Below are 25,762 nucleotides of genomic sequence, written 5' to 3' on the forward strand. Positions count from 1 at the left end.
GAAACAGAGAGAGAAGGAAAGAAAGAAAAGAAAAAGAAAACTACAGACTAATATCCTGATGAACATAGATGCAAAAATTCTCAACAAAACACTAGCTAACCAAATCCAACAGCATATCAAAAAGACAATCCACCATGATCAAGTGGGTTTCATACTAGGGATGCAGGGATGGTTTTGTGTCCAGAATTGGTGGGTTCTTGGTCTCACTGACTGCAAGAATGAAGCTGCTGACTCTTGCAGTGAGTGTTACAGTTCTTAAAGATGTTGTGTTCTGAGTTTGTTCCTTCAGATGTTCAGATGTGTCTGGAGCTGCTTCCTTCTGGTGGGTCCATGGTCTCACTGACAGGAGTGAACCTGCAGACCTTCACAGTGAGTGTTACAACTCTTAAAGGCAGCACGTCAGAGTTGTTACTTCTCCGTGGTGGTTTCATGGTCTCGCGGGCTTCAAAAGTGAAACTGCAGACCTTTCCAGTGAGTGTTACAGCTCATAAAGGCAGTGTGAACCCAAAGAGTGATCAGCAGCAAGATTTATTGTAAACAGCCAAAGAACAACGCTTCCACAGTGTGAAAGGGGTCTCCAGCGGCTTGCCACTGCTGGCTCGGGCAGCCTGCTTTTATTCCCTTATAGACCCCACCCACATCCTGCTGATTGGTCCATTTTAGAGAGAGCTGATTTGTGCATTTTACAGAGCGGTGATTGGTCCGTTTTGACAGGGTGCTGATTGGTACATTTACAATCCCTAAGCTAGACACAGAGTGCTGATTGGTGCATTTACAATCCTCTAGCTATACATAAAAGTTCTCCAAGTCCCTACCAGATTAGCTAGATACAGAGTGCTGACTAGTGCATCCACAAACCCTGAGCTAGACACAGAATGCTGACTGGTGCATATACAATCCTCCAGCTAGACATAAAAGTTCTCCAAGTCCCCACCCAACTCAGGAGCCCAGCTGGCTTTGCATAGTGGATGCCATGCCACGGCCATGGGCAGAGCTGCCCGTCAGTCCCACGCCATGCACCCACACTCCTCAGCCCTTGGGTGGTTGATGGGACTGGGCACCAAGGAGCAGGGGGCGCCACCCATTCAGGGAGGCTCAGGCTGTGTGGGAGCCCACGGACAGTGGGTGGCTTGAGCATGGCAGCCTGAAGGTCCTGGGCCCTGCCCTGCAGGGAGGCAGCTGAGGCCCAGCGAGAATTTGAGGGTGGCGTGGGCAAGCTGGCAGTGCTAGGGGGCCCGGTGCACCCTTCACAGCTGCTGACCCAGGTGCTAAGCCCCTCACTGCCCAGGGCTGGCAGCACCGGCCAGCTGCTCCGAGTGCAGGGCCAGCCAAGCCCACGCCCACCCGGAACTCATCCTGGCCCATGAGCACTGCATGCAGCCCCAGTTCCCGCCCATGCCTCTCCCTCCACACCTAACTACAAGCAGAGGGAGCCAGCTCCAGCCTTGGCCAGCCCAGAGAGGGGCTCCCCCAGTGCAGCAGCAGGCTGAAGGGCTCCTCAACCATGGCCAGAGCAGACGCCGAGGCCAAGTTGGCACTGAGAGCGAGTGAGGTCTGCCAGCACGTTGCCACCTCTCAGTTTAACATATGCAAGTCAATAAATGTGATATAACACATGAACAGAATTAAAAATCACATGATTATCTCAATAGACACAGAAAAAGCATTTGACATAATCCAGTATCCTTTATGATTAAAAACCAACAAAATCAGCATAGAAGGGACATACCTTAAGGTAATAAAAGCCGTCCATGACTGTCAACATTATACTGAATGGGGAAAAGTTGAAAACATTCCCCATGAGGACTGAAATAGGACAAAAATACCTGCTTTTACCACTTCTATTCAAAATAGCACTGGAAGTCCAAGCCAGAGCAGTCATACAAAAGAAAGAAGAAATGACATCCAAATAGGTAAACAGAATGTCAAACTGTGATGTTTGCCAATGATATGAACACATAGCTAGAAAACCCTAAAGACTCATCCAAAAAGTTCCTAGAACTGATAAATGAGTTCAGTAAAGCTTCTGGGTACAAAATTAATGTACAAACAAATCAGTAGCACTGCTATCCACCAACAGTGAACAAGCTGAGAATCAAGTCAAAACCTTAACTGCTTTTACACAGCTACACCAAAAAAAAAAAAAAAAAAAAAAAAAAAAAAAAAAAAAAATCATTAGGAATATACTTAACCAAGGAGGTGAAAGATATCTACAAGGAAAACTACACAGCTGAAAGAAATTATAGATGACATGAACATATGGAAAGGCATCCCATGATCATGGATGGATAGAAACAATATTTTGAAAATGATCATACTGTTAAAAACAATCTTCAAATTCAATGTGATTCCTATCAAAGTACCATCACCATTCTTCACAGAACTAAGAAAACAAATCCTAAAATTTATATGGAACCAAAAAGCCCACATAGCCAAAGCAAGACTAAGCCAAAAGAACAAATCTGGAGATATCACATTACCTGACTTCAGACTATACTATAAGGTTATAGTCACCAACACAGCATGTTACTGGTGTAAAAATAGGCACATAGACCAATGGAACAGAACAGAGGACCAAGAAATAAAGCCAAATACTTACACTCAATTGATCTTTGACAAACCAAACAGAAACAAGAAATGGGGAAAGGATATCCTATACAACAAATGGGGCTGGGATAATTGGCAAGCCATGTGTAGGAGAATGAAATGGATCTTTGTATTAGTCAGGATTCTCTAGAGGGAGAGAACTACTAGGAGATATATATATGAGTTTAATAAGGAGTATTTAATAAGGAGTATTAATTCACATGATCCCAAGGTCCCACAATAGGTCGTCTGCAAGCTGATGAGCAAGGAAGCCAGTCCAAGTTCGAAAGCCAAAGAACTTAGAGTCCCATGTTTGAGGGCAGGAAACATCCAGCATCAGAAAGATGTAGGCTGGAATGCTAAGCCAGTCTAGTCTCTTCATGTTCTTCTGATGCTTTCAATTCTGGCCACACTGGTAGCTAATTAGATGGTGCCCACCCAGATTATGGGTAGGTATGCCTTTCCTAGTCCACTAACTCAAATGTTAATCCCTTTTGGCAGTACCTTCACAGACACACACCAAATCAATACTTTGCATCCTTCAGTCAAGTTGACACTCAGTATCAAACATCACAAGTCCACACCTTGTCAACTTGAACCCATGCACATCTCCTGAGATCATAATCTTCTAATAAACACAATAATAAGATCATAATTATGCCTAACGTATAGCAACTATCCTTTGTACAACCAGAAATGCACCAATCCCCAATCCAAATGCTATTATATAAAATTAACAATACTTAAATGCTAATATGAAGTTAACGAATCTCATGTCACAAAATATAGGAAAAAAATAAAATGAAGATATTTTCTTAGTACAAGTGTATATATGCACAAACATGTTTTTAACAAAAGAAGGAGGAAATACTCAAGACAATTACAGTCCTCATTTCTGCAACTGGTCACATGGTCTTAGCTGGTATTGATGACTACCTCCTTCTACTACCCACTACCCATTCTGCATTCCCTTTGCCTTCAGCAAGCACCTCAGTAGGTCGTGGTTTTTTTCCTGATGGGGTGACCCAAACCTTCATTCCTGATGGGTCTGGGTCATTTGTAGTACTGCCTGGAATGAGCTGTTGTAGTTTCCCATTGACCTTAATCACAGGGCATGGTAATACTAAGAGACAACAATGGATCTCTTGTATTCCATGCATACTCTTCCTTACCTCCCTTGTGGAGTAGTAGACTGATTTCGTCTTGATAGTCTGGGTCAGTCATTCCAGCCAACACTGCAACTCCCCTCTTAGCCTGTTGACTTAAAGGTAGGATGAGCCCAAAGTGTCCAGCTTGCAATCTTAACTTCCAGTTTAATGGAATCGTTGTTGTGTCTCCTGGTGGCAATGTACCTCCCTCTGGAACTAAGACCTCTAGGCTAGCAGAATGTAATGTCGTGGGAATAGCCATAATCAAAAAATTTTAAAAAGTAGATGCTGGCATGGATGTGGTGAACAGGGAGCATTTCTACACTGCTGGTGGGAATGTAAGCTAGTATAGCCACTATGGGAAACTGTATGGAGATTCCTTAAAGAACTAAAAGTAGAACTACCATTTGACTCAGCAGTCCCACTACTGGGTATCTACCTAGAGGAAAAGAAGTCATTATTTGAAAAAGATACTTGCACACTCATGTTTATAGTGGTACAATTCACAATAGCAAAATGTGGAACCAACTCAAATGCCCATCAATCAACAAGTGGATAAAGAAACTGTGATAGATATAGATATAGATAGATATGCCAGGCTCACACCTGTAGTTCCAGCACTTTGGAAGGCCAAGGTAGGTAGATCACTTGAACCCAGGAGTTCAAGACCAGCATTGTAACATGGCGAAGTATTCCATATATATAATGGAATACTACTCAGCCACAATAAAGAATGAATTAACAGCATTTGCAGTGACCTGGATGAGATGGAGACTATTATTCTAAATGAAGTAACTCAGGAATGGAAGACCAAACATCACATGTTCTCACTGATATGTGGGAGCTAAGCTATGAGGACATAAAGGCATAAAAATGATACAGTGGACTTTAGGGAGTTGTAGAGAAGAGAGGGAGGGGCGAGGGATAAAAGGCTACAAATAGGGTGCAGTGTATCTGTACACCTGCTCGGGTGATGGGTGCACCGAAATCTCACAAATCAACACTAAAGAATTTACTCATGTAGACTGGTCGCGGTGGTTCACGCCTGTAATCCCAGCACTTTGGGAGGCTGAGGCGGGTGGATCACGAGGTCAGGAGATCAAGACCATCCTGGCTAACATGGTGAAACCCGTCTCTACTAAAAATACAAAAAATTAGCCAGGTGTGGTGGTGGGCGCCTGTAGTCCCAGTTACTTGGGAGGCTGAGGCAGGAGAATGGTGGGAACCTGGGAGGCGAAGCTTGCAGTGAGCCGAGATTGCGCCACTGCACTCCAGCCTGGGCGACAGAACGAGACTCCGTCTCAAAAAAAAAAAAAAAAAAAAAGAATTTACGGAGGGCGGAGCCAGATGGCCAAATAGGAACAGCTCCAGTCTCCAACTCCCAGCGCGAGCTACACAGAAGACCAGTGATTTCTGCATTTTCAACTGAGGTACTGGGTTCATCTCACTGGGGAGTGCCAGACGATCGGTGCTGGTCAGCTGCTGCAGCCCGACCAGCGAGAGCTGAAGCAGGGCGAGGCATTGCCTCACCTGGAAAGCGCAAGGGGGAAGGGAATCCCTTTTCCTAGCCAGGGGAACTGAGACACACAACACCTGGAAAATCGGGTAACTCCCACCCCAATACTGCACTTTAAGCAAACAGGCACACCAGGAGATCATATCCCACACCTGGCCGGGAGGGTCCCACACCCACGGAACCTCCCTCATTGCTAGCACAGCAGTCTGTGGTCTACCGGCAAGGCAGCAGCGAGGCTGGGGGAGGGGCGCCCGCCATTGCTGAGGCTTAAGTAGGTAAACAAAGCTGCTGGGAAGCTCCAACTGGGTGGAGCTCACAGCAGCTCAAGGAAACCTGCCTGTCTCTGTAGACTCCACCTCTGGGGACAGGGCACAGTAAACAATAACAACAGAAAGCTCTGCAGACGCAAACGACTCTGTCTGACAGCTTTGAAGAGAGCAGTGGATCTCCCAACATGGAGGTTGAGATCTGAGAAGGGACAGACTCCCTGCTCAAGTGGGTCCCTGACCCCTGAGTAGCCTAACTGGGAGACATCCCCCACTAGGGGCAGTCTGACACCCCACACCTCACAGGGTGGAGTACACCCCTGAGAGGAAGCTTCCAAAGCAAGAATCAGACAGGTACACTCGCTGTTCAGAAATATTCTATCTTCTGCAGCCTCTGCTGCTGATACCCAGGCAAACAGGGTCTGGAGTGGACCTCAAGCAATCTCCAACAGACCTACAGCTGAGAGTCCTGACTGTTAGAAGGAAAACTATCAAACAGGAAGGACACCCTACACCAAAACCCCATCAGTACATCACCATCATCAAAGACCAGAGGCAGATAAAACCACAAAGATTGAGAAAAAGCAGGGCAGAAAAGCTGGAAATTCAAAAAATAAGAGCGCATCTCCCCCGGCAAAGGAGCGCAGCTCATCGCCAGCAACGGATCAAAGCTGGACGGAGAATGACTTCGATGAGATGAGAGAAGAAGGCTTCAGTCCATCAAATTTCTCAGAGCTAAAGGATGAATTACGTACCCAGTGCAAAGAAACTAAAAATCTTGAAAAAACAGTGGATGAATTGATGGCTAGAGCAATTAATGCAGAGAAGCTCACAAACGAAATGAAAGAGACAAAAACCATGACACGAGAAATACGTGACAAATGCACAAGCTTCAGTAACCGACTCGATCAACTGGAAGAAAGAATGTCAGCGATTGAGGATCAAATGAATGAAATGAAGCGAGAAGAGAAACCAAAAGAAAAAAGAAGAAAAAGAAATGAACAAAGCCTGCAAGAAGTATGGGATTATGTAAAAAGACCAAATCTACGTCTGATTGGGGTGCCTGAAAGTGAGGGGGAAAATGGAACCAAGTTGGAAAACACTCTTCAGGATATCATCCAGGAGAACTTCCCCAACCTAGTAGGGCAGGCCAACATTCAACTCCAGGAAATACAGAGAACACCACAAAGATACTCCTCGAGAAGAGCAACTCCAAGACACATAATTGCCAGATTCACCAAAGTTGAAATGAAGGAAAAAATCTTAAGGGCAGCCAGAGAGAAAGGTCGGGTTACCCACAAAGGGAAGCCCATCAGACTAACAGCAGATCTCTTGGCAGAAACTCTTCAAGCCAGAAGAGAGTGGGGGCCAATATTCAACATTCTTAAAGAAAAGAATTTTCAACCCAGAATTTTATATCCAGCCAAACTAAGTTTCATAAGTGAAGGAGAAATAAAATCCTTTACAGATAAGCAAATGCTTAGAGATTTTGTCACCACTAGGCCTGCCTTACAAGAGACCCTGAAGGAAGCACTAAACATGGAAAGGAACAACCGGTACCAGCCATTGCAAAAACATGCCAAAATGTAAAGACCATCAAGGCTAGGAAGAAACTGCATCAACTAACGAGCAAAACAACCAGTTAATATCATAATGGCAGGATCAAGTTCACACATAACAATCTTAACCTTAAATGTAAATGGACTAAATGCTCCAATTAAAAGACACAGACTGGCAAACTGGATAAAGAGTCAAGACCCATCAGTCTGCTGTATTCAGGAGACCCATCTCACACGCAGAGACATACATAGGCTCAAAATAAAGGGATGGAGGAAGATTTACCAAGCAAATGGAGAACACAAAAAAGCGGGGGTTGCAATACTAGTCTCTGATAAAACAGACTTTAAACCATCAAAGATCAAAAGAGACAAAGAAGGCCATTACATAATGGTAAAGGGATCAATTCAACAGGAAGAGCTAACTATCCTAAATATATATGCACCCAATACAGGAGCACCCAGATTCATAAAGCAAGTCCTTAGAGACTTACAAAGAGACTTAGACTCCCATACAATAATAATGGGAGACTTCAACACTCCACTGTCAACATTAGACAGATCAACGAGACAGAAAGTTAACAAGGATATCCAGGAATTGAACTCATCTCTGCAGCAAGCAGACCTAATAGACATCTATAGAACTCTCCACCCCAAATCAACAGAATATACATTCTTCTCAGCACCACATCATACTTACTCCAAAATTGACCACGTAATCGGAAGTAAAGCACTCCTCAGCAAATGTACAAGAACAGAAATTATAACAAACTGTCTCTCAGACCACAGTGCAATCAAATTAGAACTCAGGACTAAGAAACTCAATCAAAACCGCTCAACTACATGGAAACTGAACAACCTGCTCCTGAATGACTACTGGGTACATAACGAAATGAAGGCAGAAATAAAGATGTTCTTTGAAACCAATGAGAACAAAGATACAACATACCAGAATCTCTGGGACACATTTAAAGCAGTGTGTAGAGGGAAATTTATAGCACTAAATGCCCACAAGAGAAAGCAGGAAAGATCTAAAATTGACACTCTAACATCGCAATTAAAAGAACTAGAGAAGCAAGAGCAAACACATTCGAAAGCTAGCAGAAGGCAAGAAATAACTAAGATCAGAGCAGAACTGAAGGAGATAGACACACAAAAAACCCTCCAAAAAATCAATGAATCCAGGAGTTGGTTTTTTGAAAAGATCAACAAAATTGACAGACCACTAGCAAGACTAATAAAGAAGAAAAGAAAGAAGAATCAAATCGATGCAATTAAAAATGATAAAGGGGATATCACCACCGACCCCACAGAAATACAAACTACCATCAGAGAATACTATAAACACCTCTACGCAAATAAACTGGAAAATCTAGAAGAAATGGATAATTTCCTGGACACTTACACTCTTCCAAGACTAAACCAGGAAGAAGTTGAATCCCTGAATAGACCAATAGTAGGCTCTGAAATTGAGGCAATAATTAATAGCCTACCAACCAAAAAAAGTCCAGGACCAGATGGATTCACATCTGAATTCTACCAGAGGTACAAGGAGGAGCTGGTACCATTCCTTCTGAAACTATTCCAATCAATAGAAAAAGAGGGAATCCTCCCTAACTCATTTTATGAGGCCAACATCATCCTGATACCAAAGCCTGGCAGAGACACAACAAAAAAAGAGAATTTTAGACCAATATCCCTGATGAACATCGATGCAAAAATCCTCAATAAAATACTGGCAAACCGGATTCAGCAACACATCAAAAAGCTTATCCACCATGATCAAGGGGGCTTCATCCCTGGGATGCAAGGCTGGTTCAACATTCGCAAATCAATAAACATAATCCAGCATATAAACAGAACCAAAGACAAGAACCACATCATTATCTCAATAGATGCAGAAAAAGCTTTTGACAAAATTCAACAGCCCTTCATGCTAAAAACGCTCAATAAATTCGGTATTGATGGAACGTACCTCAAAATCATAAGAGCTATTTATGACAAACCCACAGCCAATATCATACTGAATGGGCAAAAACTGGAAAAAATCCCTTTGAAAACTGGCACAAGACAGGGATGCCCTCTCTCACCACTCCTATTCAACATAGTGTTGGAAGTTCTGGCTAGGGCAATCAGGCAAGAGAAAGAAATCAAGGGGATTCAGTTAGGAAAAGAAGAAGTCAAATTGTCCCTGTTTGCAGATGACATGATTGTTTATTTAGAAAACCCCATTGTCTCAGCCCAAAATCTCCTTAAGCTGATCAGCAACTTCAGCAAAGTCTCAGGATACAAAATTAATGTGCAAAAATCACAAGCATTCTTATACACCAGTAACAGTCAAACAGAGAGCCAAATCAGGAATGAACTTCCATTCACAATTGCTTCAAAGAGAATAAAATACCTAGGAATCCAACTTCCAAGGGATGTAAAGGACCTCTTCAAGGAGAACTACAAACCACTGCTCAGTGAAATCAAAGAGGACACAAACAAATGGAAGAACATACCATGCTCATGGATAGGAAGAATCAATATCGTGAAAATGGCCATACTGCCCAAGGTAATTTATAGATTCAATGCCATCCCCATCAAGCTACCAATGAGCTTCTTCACAGAATTGGAAAAAACTGCTTTAAAGTTCATATGGAACCAAAAAAGAGCCCGCATCTCCAAGACAATCCTATGTAAAAAGAACAAAGCTGGAGGCATCACACTACCTGACTTCAAACTATACTACAAGGCTACAGTAACCAAAACAGCATGGTACTGGTACCAAAACAGAGATATAGACCAATGGAACAGAACAGAGTCCTCAGAAATAATACCACACATCTACAGCCATCTGATCTTTGACAAACCTGAGAGAAACAAGAAACAGAGAAAGGATTCCCTATTTAATAAATGGTGCTGGGAAAATTGGCTAACCATAAGTAGAAAGCTGAAACTGGATCCTTTCCTTACTCCTTATACGAAAATTAATTCAAGATGGATTAGAGACTTAAATGTTAGACCTAATACCATAAAAATCCTAGAGGAAAACCTAGGTAGTACCATTCAGGACATAGGCATGGGCAAAGACTTCATGTCTAAAACACCAAAAGCAACAGCAGCAAAAGCCAAAATTGACAAATGGGATCTCATTAAACTAAAGAGCTTCTGCACAGCAAAAGAAACTACCATCAGAGTGAACAGGCAACCTACAGAATGGGAGAACATTTTTGCAATCTACTCATCTGACAAAGGGCTAATATCCAGAACCTACAAAGAACTCCAACAAATTTACAAGAAAAAAACAAACAACCCCATTAAAAAGTGGGCAAAGGATATGAACAGACATTTCTCAAAAGAAGACATTCATACAGCCAACAGACACATGAAAAAATGCTCATCATCACTGGCCATCAGAGAAATGCAAATCAAAACCACAATGAGATACCATCCCACACCAGTTAGAATGGCGATCATTCAAAAGTCAGGAAACAACAGGTGCTGGAGAGGATGTGGAGAAATAGGAACACTTTTACACTGTTGGTGGGATTGTAAACTAGTTCAACCATTATGGAAAACAGTATGGCGATTCCTCAAGGATCTAGAACTAGATGTACCATATGACCCAGCCATCCCATTACTGGGTATATACCCAAAGGATTATAAATTATGCTGCTATAAAGACACATGCACACCTATGTTTATTGCAGCACTATTCACAATAGCAAAGACTTGGAATCAACCCAAATGTCCATCAGTGACAGATTGGATTAAGAAAATGTGGCACATATACACCATGGAATACTATGCAGCCATAAAAAAGGATGAGTTTGTGTCCTTTGTAGGGACATGGATGCAGCTGGAAACCATCATTCTTAGCAAACTATCACAAGAACAGAAAACCAAGCACCGCATGTTCTCACTCATAGGTGGGAACTGAACAATGAGATCACTTGGACTCGGGGAGGGGAACATCACACACCGGGGCCTATCATGGGGAGGGGGGAGGGGGGAGGGATTGCATTGGGAGTTATACCTGATGTAAATGACGAGTTGATGGGTGCAGCACACCAACATGGCACAAGTATACATATGTAACAAACCTGCACGTTGTGCACATGTACCCTACAACTTAAAGTATAATAATAATAAATAAATTAAAAAAAAAAAAGAATTTACTCATGTAGCCAAATACCACTTCTATTCCAATAACTTATGGAAAAAAAAAAAAAAAAATAAATAAATAAATAAATAATAACTTATGGAAAAATAAATAAAAACCGTAATAATGCATGATAAAAAATAAGATGAAAAAATTAATAAATTTATATGTTGCAACTGCTCCACTGACTGGCTGTTCTCACATCTCTTTTCCTCTCCATGGTCCTCCCTATTCCCTAAGACACAATAATTTTGAAATTAGGTCAATTAAAGCCCTTCAATTGCCTCTAATTGTTCAAAGAAAAGGAAGAGTCACCATCTCTCAGTCTAAATAAAAATCTAGAAATGATGAAGATTAGTGAGGAAGGCATAGGAGCCAAGACAGGCCGAAAGCTCACCCTCTTTGCCAAACAGCCAAGTTGTGAATGCAACGAAATAGTTGTTGAAAGAAATTAAAACTGCTACTTCAGTGAAAGAAAGAATAATAGGAAAGTGTGCTCGCTTCAGCAGCGCATATCCTAAAATTTGGCACGATACAGAGAAGATTAGCATGGTCCCTGGGTAACAATGGTCCCTGGGTAACATGCAAATTTGTGAAGCATTCCATACTTTTGTAAAATAATAATAAAAAAAAAGAATAATAAGAAAGTAAAGTGTTTGTTAAGTGACCATGGCTGTATTCCAAAGCCCTATTGTTGATATGGATAGAAGTTCAAACCAGCTACAATATTTCATTAAGCCAAACCCTAATCCAGAGCAAGGCTCTAACTCTCTTCAATTCTATAAAGGATGAGAGAGGCGAAGAAGCTTCAAAAAAAAATGTTAGAAGCTAACAGAGGTTGGTTCATAAGGGTTAAGAAAAGAAGCCATCTATGTAAAATAAAAGCCCAAGGCGAAGCAGCAAGTGCTGATGTAGAAGCAGAAGCATGGTATCCAGAAGATCTAGCTAACATAAGTGATGAAAGTGTCTACACCAAACGCCTAGTTTAAAAGCTTCAAATGACAGACTATCTTATTAGTGGCTAATGTAGCTGGTGACTTTAAGTGGAAGCCAATGCTCAGTTATCATTCTGAAAATTTTAGGGAGCCCTTAGGAATTACATTAAATCTATCCTGCTTGTGCTCTGAAAATTGATTATCAAAGCCTGAATGACAGCATATCTGTTCATAGCATGTTTTACTGAAAATTTTAAGCCCACTGTTGAGACTTCTTTAAAAATATTACTGCTCATTAACAACACACTTGGTCGCCCAAGAGGTCTTATGGAGATATTCAAGGATATAAGTGCTGTTTTGATGCCTGCTAGCATAGCAACCATTCTGCAGCCTATGAATCAATGAGTAATTTTGAATTTTAAGTCTTATAGTTTAAGAAATACATGTAGTGGCTGGATGGGGTGGCTCACACGTGTAATCCCAGCACTTTCAGAGGCCAAGGCAGAAAAGTCACTTGAGGCCAGGAGTTCGAAATAGCATTGCAACACGGTGAAACTCCATTTCTACTAAAAATACAAGAATTAGTTGGGCATGATGGCACATGCCTGTAATCCCAGCTACTCGGGAGGTTGAGGCATGAGAGTAGCCTGAACCTGAGAAGTGGAGATTGCAGTGAGCTGAGATCATGCCACTGCACTCCAACCTGGGCAACAGAGCAAGACTCTGAAGAAAAGAAAAGAAAAGAAAAGAGAAAATAAAGAGAAGAAGGGAAGAAGGAAAGAGAAAGCGAGAGAGAGGAAGGAAAGAAGGAAAGAAGGAAAGAAGGAAGGAAGGAAGGAAGGAAGGAAGGAAGGAAGGAAGGAAGGAAGGAAGGAAGGAAGGAAGGAAGGAAGGAAACATGTAGTAAGGCTACAGTTGCCAGAGATAGTGATTCTTCTGATGGATCTTGGCAAAGTAAGTTGAAAGCCTTCTGCAAAGAATTCACCATTCAATATGCCATTGAGAATACTTGTGATTCATGCAAGGGGGTAAAAATATTAAAATTAACAGGAATTTAGAAAAATTTGATTTCAACTCTCATGGATAGCTTTCAGGGATTTAAGACTTCTGTGCAGGAACCAAAAAAAAAGCCTGCATTGCCAAGACAATCCTAAGTCAAAAGAACAAAGCTGGAGGCATCACGCTACCTGACTTCAAACTATACTACAAGGCTACAGTAACCAAAACAGCATGGTACTGGTACCAAAACAGAGATGTAGACCACTGGTACAGAACAGAGTCCTCAGAAATAATACCACACATCTACAGCCATCTGATCTTTGACAAACCTGAGAGAAACAAGAAACAGAGAAAGGATTCCCTATTTAATAAATGGTGCTGGGAAAATTGGCTAGCCATAAGTAAAAAGCTGAAACTGGATCCTTCCCTTACTCCTTATACAAAAATTAATTCAAGATGGATTAGAGACTTAAATGTTAGACCTAATACCATAAAAACCCTAGAAGAAAACCTAGGCAATACCATTCAGGACATAGGCATGGGCAAAGACTTCATGTCTAAAACACCAAAAGCAATGGCAACAAAAGCCAAAATTGACAAATGGGATCTCATTAAACTAAAGAGCTTCTGCACAGCAAAAGAAACTACCATCAGAGTGAACAGGCAACCTACAGAATGGGAGAACATTTTTGTAATCTACTCATCTGACAAAGGGCTAATATACAGAACTTACAAAGAACTCAAACAAATTTACGAGAAAAAAACAAACAACCCCATCAAAAAGTGGGCAAAGGATATGAACAGACAGTTCTCAAAAGAAGACATTCATACAGCTAACAGATACATGAAAAAATGCTCATCATCACTGGCCATCAGAGAAATGCAAATCAAAACCACGATGAGATACCATCTCACACCAGTTAGAATGGCAATCATTAAAAAGTCAGGAAACAACAGGTGCTGGAGAGGATGTGGAGAAATAGGAACACTTTTACACTGTTGGTGGGATTGTAAACTAGTTCAGCCATTATGGAAAACAGTATGGCGATTCCTTAAGGATCTAGAACTAGAAGTACCATATGACCCAGCCATCCCATTACTGGGTATATACCCAAAGGATTATAAATTATGCTGCTATAAAGACACATGCACACGTATGTTTATTGCGGCACTATTCACAATAGCAAAGACTTGGAATCAACCCAAATGTCCATCAGTGACAGACTGGATTAAGAAAATGTGGCACATATATACCATGGAATACTATGCAGCCATAATAAACGATGAGTTTGTGTCCTTTGTAGGGACATGGATGCAGCTGGAAAACATCATTCTTAGCAAACTATCACAAGAACAGAAAACCAAACACCGCATGTTCTCACTCATAGGTGGGAACTGAACAATGAGATCACTTGGACTCGGGAAGGGGAACATCACACACTGGGGCCTATTATGGGGAGGGGGGAGGGATTGCATTGGGAGTTACACCTGATGTAAATGACGAGTTGATGGGTGCTGACGAGTTGATGGGTGCAGCACGCCAACATGGCACAGGTATACATATGTAACAAACCTGTACTTTATCTACATGTACCCTAGAACTTAAAGTATTAAAAAAAAAAAAAAAAAAAAAGACTTCAGTGCAGAAAGTAACTGCAGATGTGGTAGAATTAGCAAGACAACTAGAATTAAATGTGGATCTTAAAGACGTGATTGGATCTCTGCAATCTCATGATAAAATGTGAATGGATGAGGAGTTGCTTCTAATGGATGAGCCAAGAAAGTTATTTCTTGAGATGGAAATTAGTCCTGGTGAAGATGTTGTAAACGTTGAAATGACCCCCAAGAATTTAGATTACTATGTAAATTTAGTTGACAAAGTTGTGGCAGGATTCGAGAGGAGTGACTCTAATTTTGAAAGAAGTTCTACTGTGGGTGAAATGCTATCAAACAACATCTCATACTCAGAGAAATCTTTTACTACCTTAATCAGTAAACAGCCATCTCAGTCAAAGCAAGACCCACCACGAGCCAAAAGATTATGACTTACTGAGGGCTCCGATGTTCCTTAGCATTTTTTTGCAAAGAAGTATTTTTAAATTAATGTATGTTTCTTGTTGTTTTAGACATAGTGCTGTTGCACACCTAATAAACTATAGTATAGGGTAAACATAACTTATATGCATTGGGAAACCAAAACATTTGTGTGACTTGCTTTATTCGCTTTACTGTGGTGGTCTGGACTGAACCAACAATGTCTCCAAGATATGCCTCACTTAGTACTGTGTTATAATTGCCTACAGCATTCAGTACAGTAACATGCTACACAGGCCTGTAACCTAGGAGCAACAGGCTATACCATATAGCTTTGGTGTGTAGTGCACTATACCACATAGGTTGTGTAAGTACAGTGTATGATGTTTGCACAGTGATGAAACTGCCTAATGACACATTCTCAGAGCAAGTTCCTATTGTTAAGTGAACATGGCTATATTCCAAAGTATGTCATTACTTGAAATAATATTAGAATCCATACATCTAGACATATTTCAAGCCTACCTATATCCTTTTTAATAGATTTAAGATCAAAGAGTATTGATCTTTTTGGGGATGATTTTATTCTTTGGAAAGAGCCAGAAGCTAATATAGTAAATAAACAAATTGGTTAAAACAACATTTTCTTTAAAAATAAAATAAGAGATGTGACTCAAATAATCAAACCAGTTGACTAGTGTCACTATTTGAGATAGCAATCTCAAAATACTCTGGACAATGCAAGGAGCACTCAAGACAGCCTCCCAACAAGATCACTTTAAAAACTAACATTCATTTTGATACTTAAGGCTCAGTTAATTTTTAAAATCACAATACATTGTAGTTACTTTTCTATACATGAAAACTAACAATATTATTTCTTCATGCAGACTTACCAAGTCAATATTCTCCTATGAACTTAAAACAAGCCTTTTTTTTTCCTTTTTTTTTTTTTTTGAGACGGAGTTTCACTTTTGTTGCCCAGGCTGGAGTGCATTGGCACTATCTCGGCTCACCGCAACCTCTGCCTCCTGGGTTCAAGCAATTATCCCACCTCAGCTTCCCAAATAGCTGGGATTACAGGCATGCCCCGCCATGCCCAGCGAATTTTGTATTTTTAGTAGAGACGGGATTTCTCCATGTTGGTCAGGCTGGTCTCGAACTCCCAACCTCAGGTGATCAGCCCGCCTCAGCCTCCCAAAGTGCTGGGATTACAGGCATGGGCCACCGCGGCCAGCCAAAACAACCATTTTAAGGCTTACACATTTGGATTGGGTCCCAAGAAAATCAAGTGCCTAAAAGCCATGTAGACCTTACGACGATTACAATTCCAACCTTAACCACCTTGTATTTTGTGATGTTGAATAAGAACCTTCAGTTCTCTGATTCTGTTTTTTCTCTTGTACAAAATAAATAAATAAATAAATATCATTCCAAAATATTACTCAAAATATCACTTGTAGAATGAAAAGAAATAAAGTACGTATAGCAACAAGTATCAAGACCAACTCAGAAAACTTACAAGCCATTTGTGCATACCAAGTAGAGGACTTTACTTGCATTATCACATTCAGTCCTTGTAACAAGCCATGAGGTAGGTAGCAGTATTTTTACCTTGCAGAGAAGTCAGTTGAAGCCTAAGGAGGTTAAGAAAAACAAGGGTTTGTTCACTTCTCCTTTTCCAAAATTGTAACATTCATTAAATTTTAATAACTTCAGTAGTACTGTAAGATAGCCTAGCAGTACACCTATGTTTTGCTCCAACAAAAATTAAAGAAAGTTGTTAATGAGTTTAAACGAAATCCAATCCACAAAATATTCTACTTTGTTTTAATTTAGGTCAGTGTGCCTTTTATGTTTATAATGTTTATTACTTTGGTTTTTCAATTTATACCTTTCACTTACCTTGGTAGGTTACTTTGCATATTGTACTTATCTCACTACCTTTGCAAATTTGAAAATTACTCTACTCAAGGCATCTTATGGAATGGACATAATTGAAAAACTCACCAAATTATTTCAGAAATTGATGTGATAGTCAGTGTTTTGTCAAACCTGGAAAAGATTCAGATGTCAAGAAAAACACAACATGAAGAAAATAATGGAATGATTGAAAATTTCTTTGTGTAAGGAAAGAAACAAAAGATTTGTTTATATTCAATTCTTATTGTTAATTTAAAAGGGAATATTCTTCTGTCTCTGCCTATTGTTTGTGATACCAGCAGGTGTGATATGAAGTGAGAATGGATTTTCTAATTTTTAGCTTCTCAGAATAATGTTCCATGTTTGTGCCTAAAGGTACCTTGAAATGATCTGGTCCAAATTCCTCATTTTACAAATGAAGACACTGGTTCTCAGGGAATTGAAGTGTTATTCCCCAAACCACCCAATCAGCAAGTGATAGAACAGAGATAAAGCTGGAGCTCCGCCACTCAGCCCCTCTTGTCTGCTTTCCTACATTATGCAATTTTCCCTGCAACTGCTCTCAATACAACTGAAACCTACAATACCCGGGCTTGAGGCAAGCTTGTAATTGGCCACACAACACAGGAAAAAGTGTAATGAGCAATGCCAAACCACTGACATACCAAATAAGGCTATTCTTCATCTTAGGCAGAAGAAAAAAGACAGAAATATTTGGGCTAAGGACTTCTAAATACCATGAAAAGCACCTCTTGACTCTGATAAGCACACATAAGATATTCAAAGCTTGAAAGTCACACAAAACTCAGGGCTTGGTATTTCAGAATTTCCCTGGAAATGAAAGGCCTCTAGATCCCTGCCCTGAAAAAGAGTGAGATAACTCAGAACAAAAGGTTAGCTTTCTGCCATCTCAAGAGTGTCCAAATGAAATCAAATGCTTTATTTCACCCTTTAAGTCTGTGACTCGTTGAGAAAAGGGACTAGAGGCTTTCTTATTTTCTAACACTCAAAGCCTAACATAATCTTTTCTTCCCACAGCACCTAATAATTAATTATGGAGTAAAGAAATGCTCAATCAGTTACCACAGATAGACTGTGACGACGTGTTCCCAATAAATGGTAATATCACAGCTTCTTACTAGGAGGGTGGTTTATACTTTCAGCCCTCATGTCATTGTCCTTTCGGCCTTTTCCACAGAAAAAGTTATACCCATAGCATTGGGTATGGGTATAATTCAGCACTGGGCTGCTTCCAGGCTGTTCTCATTTTGCTGCCAATCAGTTGGTCTCTGAGGAGTCAAAGAAATTCTACCTTGCAGCCAATTTCATGGTCTGTAATTATTCTATTTCAATAAACTGCAGCCGGGCGTGGTGGCTCACAACTGTAATCCCAGTACTTGGGAGGCCGAGGTGGGTGGATTACGAGGTCAAGAGATCGAGACCGTCCTGGCCAACATGGTGAAATCCCGTCTTTACTAAAAATACAAAATTAGCTGCGCGTGGTGGCGGCACACCTGTAGTCCCAGCTACTCGGAAGGCTGAGGCATGAGAATCGCTTGAACTCGGGAGGTGGAGGTTGCGGTGAGCCGAGATTGCACCACTGCACTCCAGCCTGGCGACGGAGTGAGAGTCTGTCGGAAAAAAAAAAAAACCAAAAAACTCCAACATATCAAATTCCGAACTTTAAAATAACAGATAAATTGTGGGTGGGTGTGAAAAATAACTATTTTCCAACTATATTTTCCAGATGACTCAAAAATAAATTTGTTTAATGTGATGGTGTGTGAATAAGAATACCTCCGCCAGGCATAGTGGCTCATACCTGTAATCCCAGCACTTTAGGAGGCTGAGATGGGTGGATCATTTGAGGTCAGGAGTTCGAGACCAGCCTGGCCAATATGATGAAATCCCACCTCTACTAAAAATACAAAAATCAGCCGGGCGTGATGGTGCATGCCTGTAGTCATTATCTGAGATTGTTGCTGATACTGTCCTGATATTGCTAATACTGCTCATAGTTTCTGATTTTGTTCTGAAAACTGCTCTTTACAGTTGTCTTAAGCATTTAGGATAATTTAGAGACCTTTTATAACTCTAGACTATAATGAAATTTGCCATAACTAATAGCTTGTATTTTGTGAATTATAAAATATCACGCTGAAGGAAAATGCTAACAGGTGAAAAAAATACATTAGAGTTTTGAATTCTTCAGAGAAAGAAAGACATAGGAATTAATTTCCAGCTTTGCTGTTATTAAGCAGCATTTATGGCATACACAAAAATTCCATGACAAATAGGGCAGTGTAGTTGACATGAATCCTGAGCAAAATTCTACAGTAGATGTTCTGAACACTTTTTTACTCATTCTATAAGAAAATGTACTTGGTAGGAGGCAGCAGTGAACTCACACACATGACTGGCATCTTTTTGTTTTTGTTGCTAAGATTACAAAAGTTGCAATAAGAGAAGGATAATTGTAGCATATCTTGGTTTCAACTTGAAAACATTTATCACTCATTTATCTGAACATGACAGGGGATTGTGGCTGGTAAATAGCAGAATTAGTTGGGTTCATAACTGAATGAACAATGAAAATTTTGAAATGTTAACTAATTAGTCAATCTCAGTTTGGAAGACAGTCTTTAGAAATGGTCTGCCAGACTCTGGCTTTGACTTCTTCCAGAATGATGTAATTATCTAATTGGACAATCACAGAAGATCCAATTCAACTTAAGGTAGAATTTCTAAATGATTTGATGTGTCTGAATAGGGCAACCTAAGGTGGTCAAGCGAAGATCAAACTCAAAATGGTACAGAAGATAGCACTGAAGGTATATAAGGTTATAGGTACCTTTGGAAGTGGTAGAGAATAGGAGATGCTAATTAGATAAATGTCTGGGGCTCTCAGTCCACTTCTGTTACTTTGGATTTTGTTCTCTGCTCTTCCCTGTTAGCCTTTTTCTTTTTTCCCCCCCTAAGCTAAAATGTCCAGGAAAATAAGAGAAAAAAAAGAGAAAGGTACTGGATCAGATGATAATTTAAGTCTCTTCCAGATTTAGGATTCTACATCATTGCAACAACTGAGATTTGTTTGAAATGTGTTAAAGATATCTGCAAAAGATACCTCCTCTTAAGAGAGTTTCAGGAACTCACACTCCTCAGTTTGCGTGTGTATCTGTGCACCCAACTAACAAATATGCACATGCCTGTGCATTTTAAGAATCTCATCACTCAGTGCTAGGCTAGTGATTTTGTTTGCTGAACTGTCTCATATATCCAACACTCATAATTTTTATCCTCCTGTCAGTTTAAAATTGTAAATTTTCTCTTGTAGTTCAAAGATTTAAATTCACTTTACACACAATTAAACTAAATATATCAAATGCCCAATTATCCTTTCAGAGCAGGTGAGGGCTTCACAGTTACAATCATCAGTTTAGTTCCAGGTCTCCAGGAGGGACTCAGGTGAGCCCAAAGCTCAGAATGATTTTTTTGATCAAGTGTGTGGGTATGCATTTCTGCCTTGCAAAACTAAATACCATATATAATTATATATTATATTAGTCCATTTTCTATTGCCTATCACAGTATGTTTCAGACCCAAAAATGTCTGAAACTGGGTAATTTACTTTAAAAGGAATTTTTTTTACAGTTATGGAGGCTGAGAAGTGTGAGGTCAAGGGACCGCATCTGATGAGAGCTTTCTTGCTGGTGGGGACTCTGTACAGAGTCCCAAGATAGTACAGGGCATCATATGACAAGCAGGCTGAGTGTGTTGCATGCTTGCTCAAGTTTCTCTTCCTCTTCCTCTTCTTATAAGGCCACCGGTTCCACTCCCATGATAACCTATTGATCCATTACTTCATGAATGGATTAATTCATTCATGAAGGCAGAACCTTCGTGATTCAATGTCCTCTTAATGGCCCCACTTTTATTGACATATATAATTATATTTAATCATCACAATATGTTAACATGTCTATTTCAGTGCCTTAAATATTGTAGGTACCTAAAATATCTAGTTGGATCTAATATATGTATATATAATATATATGTAAATTTATTTTACTTTAAGTTCTTGGATACATGTGCAGAACGTGCAGGTTTGTTACACAGGTATACATGTGCCATGGTGGTTTGCTGCACCTGTCAACCCATCATCTAGGTTTTAAGCCCCACATGCATTAGGTATTTGTCCTAATGCTCTCCCTCCCCTTACCCTCCATACCCCAACAGGCCGTGGTGTGTGCTGTTCCCCTCCCTGTATCCATGTGCTCTCATTGTTCAACTCTCACTTATGAGTGAGAGCATGCTGTGTTTGATTTTCTGTTCCTATGTTAGTTTGCTGAGGATGATGGTTTCCAGCTTCATCCATGTCCCTGCAAAGGACATGAACTCATTCTTTTTTATGGCTGTATAGTATTCCATGGTGTATAAGTAAAGGCTCCACTTTTTAATACTGCCACATTGGGAATTAAGTTTCCAACACTTGAAATTTGGGGGATACATTCAAACCAGAATATATATTGTGTCTATCTTTCAATAACAAATCAATCATTACACAGTAAGATTATTATTAAAAGTATAACCAAAAAAAATGAAGAGTATCTAAATGTAGTACCTAAATGCACATTCAACGAATACTTTTTGGGACCTCCATGTGTCAGACATTGTTCTAGGTACAAGGGTTGCAACAGCAAACCATGACCTTAGAGACATTATATTCCAGTGGAGAAATTTAGACAATATACAAACAAATACATATCAGGTAGTAATAACTGCTATTCAAAAAGATAAAGCAGGATTATGGGTACAAAGTAAGTGGGCTGCTATTTTGTACAAATGTGGGAAAATGTAAGCTCTCTGTTCAAGAGCAAAGACTGCCTCAATCAAGATGCTTGCATAGAAAAAAAATAAGTGGCCCATTTTCATAATGCTCACTGTTTCTAAGGTTTCGTGCAGAGCAATTTCACCTGCCTGCTTTAGCTCCTCCCTTCCTTTGCTATGTATCTTTTACTTTGTGGTTTGTCTGGTTTCCTTTCAACCTCCTCAAGGTGTTAAGAGTTCTTCAGGATTGTGTTACTTGCAACTTTTCCTCCCATTGACTGATTTTCTGCTTAAAATAAAGAGCTCTAAAACAGTTTCACTTCTATTCTTTTTAGCCCACAAACATGTTTTTTCTTCAAATTTTTTTTCAGTTTATATACATTTTTTTCCATTTAAGAACATTTACTCCCATAGTTTTATTTTTTATAAACATTAACTGTGTCATTCACATGAGACCTTATTTATCTTTTGTCTGCCGAATAACATGGTAGTGAACAGATAAAGACTGCATCTGTTCCCTAAATAAAAGGCTAGAAGTCACATTTTGGGTCTTTTTATGTGTATCAACTAAATTATTTTTAAATATTAAATCTAAGAAATGCTCTATTTGCCGTGGACAAAGAAACACGTTTTGATTTTTCAGTTAATGTCTTCAAACTAATGTTACCTCGTACTGATTAAGAAATTATATAAAGAAATGATGATGTCATTGGGAAATAATTGTATAAGTATAAAAACATACTGTACAAACAATAGCGTTGCTTAAACTACAAAATAGATTCTTGGCAAGATTTGTATTAGATGTGGGATAGACACCAAAGTTCATATAAAACTTTTCTAATTTTTTAATAAATAAGCCAAAAATCTCTATCTCTCTGTGTGTGTCTCTGTGTCTGTGTGTGTGTGTGTGCATGTGTGTGTCCTTCTCTCTCATTCTCTCACTCTCTTGTTAAATGCTTTTGATTATAGTGTCTCTATCCTGCAAACATAAGTTATTTTTATTTTTAAGCATCTCAAAAAGATAAAGGGACAAAGTAAAGAAATGGGAGTCTTTTCTTGTCAGTTATAGGGACTTTGATACTATTTTAAAGCACGATCTAGAAGTGTTTTACACAGAGTGGAGTTAAAAATCTTCATTTTGTTATGATTTTTAAGAGTCTGATAAAATGTTTTTGTTGTTGTTAGCTTATTACTGTTACCTAAACATTTCACAAGTTCAGATTCATTGTTCTGCATCACCACAAAAATGTTTTTGCAAAGTTAACATACCAAACTATATCTATTGTATCTATTATAAACTGTATATATGTTCTGATTTACAGTGTTGACTATACATTCTGAAGTATCCCTGTAGTATCTCTAGTCTTGAACGAGTAGACTGACTTTTATTACAGCTGAATTTGGGTGCAGGAAAGAGGCTGGCATACAAAAACAATAATTAGGTTAAGTCACTTGAGAAGGCAATATACTGAGATGAAAAGAGCTCTGAAAAATAAAATAAAATAAGGCCTTCAGGTTAGGCCTGGCAGTGTCATTAAGGTAGCTCAGTGTCATTTCAGGCAAACCACTAAAGGCCTCTAGATCACAGTCCCTTATGGGTGTCTATCCAGAATGACAGCTACAGATGCCTCAGAGACCAACTAAATGTGGCAGGGCCAGGGTCAGACAAAAGTGGTGGGGACTCTGGTGAACTGAAGACTACATATCCTTCCCAAAAGCATTAAATTCAAAATGTTGAAACATAGTAACAACTGTAGTATCCCTTTTAGTTCTAACATTCTGTGCTTTTGAGTCTTCAGATAAAATGAATGTGTACTTATTAGGTAGCTGCAATGTAAAACCCTGTTATGACTTCAGAGGGACAACATAAATGTATGAGCAATGTCTTCTGCCTTTGAAGCATACAATCCAGCTAAAGAAATGAAACTGGGCAACAAGATAAAGAGATCAGTTCTTCAAGCAACACAGGGAAAGCATACTAATTATTTTTTAAAAATGGATTTGTCCCTCTAAACAGCAGTGGGCTGTGTCAGCAAGTCCTATAGTCATTTTTGGAATGGCAATAGCCTCTAGCATGAGGGACTAAGGAAAGGCCTCACTGAAATAGTAGAGCTTAAGCCCACACTTCAGGTGTAGAGTCTAGATTGGAATAGTATGGGGTTACAAGCAGAATGTTTAACTTCTGGGAGATCCTTTATGAGCACTATTAAGAAGTCTGGCTTTAGTTTGTTTGCTTCTTAGTTTTTGTTAATGGAGAATGCTTATTGCGAAAATTAGTAGTAAAATTTTAGTAAAAAACAATCTTTAGAGTATTATGATATCTGTCTTACTGAGGTATATACATTTCAATGTTAGCGTTGGAAACTTTTCCACAGATTTACTTAGTTAATAAATGGTTTTATTTGATCACAACAGAATATATTTATCACCACAGTATTTGCATTTTTATTCCATTAAGCATCTGTTTTCTCTACACTGGCATCTCTAGTTATCTTTTTTCAGTGAAACATCTTTCACCAATGTTTTCAAGTGCTAGGAATGTAGAATGATGAAGCAACAGGGAGCCTAATAATAACTCATAGTGGTATTATGATTTTAAATTTATAACTCTTTCACATGCATGTTAAGCATCCTTTAAAAATTCCATAGTATAGGCTTTATTATTCATTTTACAATAAAGAATAAAATGTTTAAAAAGAGAAGCTATTTCCCTGTCTATTAAGTATGATTAACACAGTCACAGCACACAGTAGAACTGCTAAGGAAACCATTACAATTAGACCTAGAAGATGGCATAGTCCTACCTCTTGCGTCATTCATTCATTCAATAGCTATTATTGGTGCCTACCATGTGTCAGGAACAGTTCTAAGTTACAAGCACACAGTAGTAAATGAGAAAAAGTGATTGCCTACTAGATTTTACAAAGATTTGCCCATAGTTTATAGATGTAGGATCCATATCTTTCTTTTTGTTTTTTAAATAATATGTACTTTTAATTTTTTGAAACATACTAATTGTACATATTTATGGAGTACAATGTGATGTTTTGATACATGTACACATTATGTAATCAAGGTAATTAGCATATCCATCACCTCAAACATTTATCATTTCTTTGTAGTGAGAACATACAAAATGCTCTCTCCTAGCTATTTCAAGATATGTAATACCTTATTGTTGCCTATAGTCACTCTACTGTGCAATAGCACACCAGAACTTATGTTTCCTTTCTATTTGTAACTTTATACTTGTTGAACATCCTCTCTCCTCCTTATCCCTACCATCACCGGTAACTACTGTTCTATTTACTACCTCTATGAGATCAACTTTTTAAGATTCTACACAGAAGTGAAAATGTGGTATTTTTCTTTCAGTCTCTGGCTTATTTTACTTAACATAATGTCCTCCAGGCTCATTATGTTGCTATGAATGACTGGATTTCATTCTTTTTTATGTCTGAATGATAGTCCATTGTGGGTATATACACCCCATTTTCTTTATTCATCAGTTGATGGATATTTAGGTTTATTCCACATCTCAGCTATTGTGAATAGTGCTGCAATAAACAAAGGAGTGTAGAAATCTCTTTCACATACTGATTTCATTTCCTTTGGATATATATCCAGTAGTGTGATTGCTGGATCATGTGGTAATTCTATTTTTAATATTTTTGAGGAAACTCCATGCTGTTTTCAAGATGGCAGTACTAATTTACATTTCCACAGTGTGCAAGCATTCTCTTTATTCCACATTCTAACCAACACTTATTATCTTTTGCCATTTTGATGATAGCCATTCTAACTGGAGTGAGGTGATATCTCAA

At 39.3% G+C, this 25,762-nt stretch overlaps 1 long non-coding RNA gene and 1 pseudogene across 1 annotated transcript in view; both read left to right on the top strand.

Moving 5' to 3' along the window:
* The window catches only part of LOC119625766 (uncharacterized), a 181,476-nt gene that overhangs the window by 80,523 nt on the left and 75,191 nt on the right, over nucleotides 1-25,762 (top strand). The window lies entirely within an intron of this gene.
* LOC140713571 (U6 spliceosomal RNA) lies at nucleotides 11,713-11,831 on the top strand (annotated as a pseudogene).

Source organism: Chlorocebus sabaeus, chromosome 15 (genome assembly GCF_047675955.1).
Source record: "Chlorocebus sabaeus isolate Y175 chromosome 15, mChlSab1.0.hap1, whole genome shotgun sequence".
Classification (NCBI taxonomy): domain Eukaryota; kingdom Metazoa; phylum Chordata; class Mammalia; order Primates; family Cercopithecidae; genus Chlorocebus; species Chlorocebus sabaeus.